General features: G+C 48.6%; 1 pseudogene; it reads left to right on the forward strand.

Moving 5' to 3' along the window:
- Window positions 1–286: 286 nt before the first annotated feature.
- Window positions 287–1,114, forward strand: LOC102499842 (pleckstrin homology domain-containing family B member 2-like; annotated as a pseudogene).
- Window positions 1,115–1,250: the final 136 nt, after the last annotated feature.

Below are 1,250 nucleotides of genomic sequence, written 5' to 3' on the forward strand. Positions count from 1 at the left end.
CTTCTTCTCCTTTTTTTTTGGAGAGTTTCGTTGTTTTGTTTGGCTATAGGGCATGTATGCTCGCCAGAAAGACAGAGAAAGACAGAGAGACAGCAAGCGAGAAATCAGCCCCCAGGGGGGATGGCCACACCGCAATCCCTTCTCCTCCATTCTCCTCTCGGGATCTTGGGCACGCACGCACACGCACCTGATGTGAGTTTAAGCCACCGGGTCCGAGACTCGAACCATGGTTGACTACATGGGAGTCTAGCGATGTAGCCATTACGCCAACTGCTGGTCCCAACAGCATACTATTTTGAAGTGCTGGAAGAATCGGTTTGACCTGTGTCAAATGGTCACTTGATCTATTACGATGACAGACTTGGCAGTGTCACGGGCAATGTCCTCATGTCGGTGGACTCCATCAACATCCGTATGTAGCATGAGTGTCCAGATAGTCAGCCTCCTGATGGGGAAGTCAAAAGACTGTATGCAGGGCTGGCAGGTGGCATGGTGGTTAAAGGCGCTGGACTCTCACATGGTTGACTGTGGTTCGAGTCCTGGACCTAGTGGCTTGCTTTCTCAAAGTTTTCCCTCTCTCTCTTTCTCTCTCCTTATCTCTCTCTGATCAAACTGGCAAATAATAAGAAATACAGTTAAATAAAATAATTCTTATAAAAAAAAAAGACTGCATACTGCAAATTGTTTGCCATGATGGGAAAATTATTGTCTTTGTGCAGAAAGCACAGATGAATGTTTGGCCTGGAAATTGACACTGTAGGGTTCCAGGGCAAAGATAGCCTCCGTGGGCTCTGCCATGGTGTCTGATGAAATGACCTTGGCTTCTTCTTCTCCCCCAAACACAGCCTACGCTGCACCTCTCCCGGAGCAGGTGTGCAGCTGTGGTCCAGATCATGGTGCACACCCACCAGGAACTCGAGTTGTCTATGCTCCAAACAGGCAGGCCTCAGCTGCACCCCACCGGTTCCCGTATGCAGGACTTTATGGACAGCCACCTGCCAACTACATCATCACTCGTGAGCAGAATCTAGACAGCGACAGCGATCTGGCACGGGGCATGCTGGCTGGAGCAGCCACGGGCATGGCTTTATGGTCTCTGTCCTGGGCCTTCTAGCGACCCCTAGGATCTCTATGTGCAAAGCTTCTGATAACCCTGTGTGCAATCATGTGATTTGTAAGGCATTTCTGTTTGTGACAATTTTTTTTCTTTTTTTTTTTTTTTTTTTTTTCTGCTTTAGGGCATGTGCCCT

Source organism: Tupaia chinensis, unplaced genomic scaffold (genome assembly GCF_000334495.1).
Source record: "Tupaia chinensis unplaced genomic scaffold, TupChi_1.0 Scaffold138441_1, whole genome shotgun sequence".
In the NCBI taxonomy this organism is placed as follows: domain Eukaryota; kingdom Metazoa; phylum Chordata; class Mammalia; order Scandentia; family Tupaiidae; genus Tupaia; species Tupaia belangeri.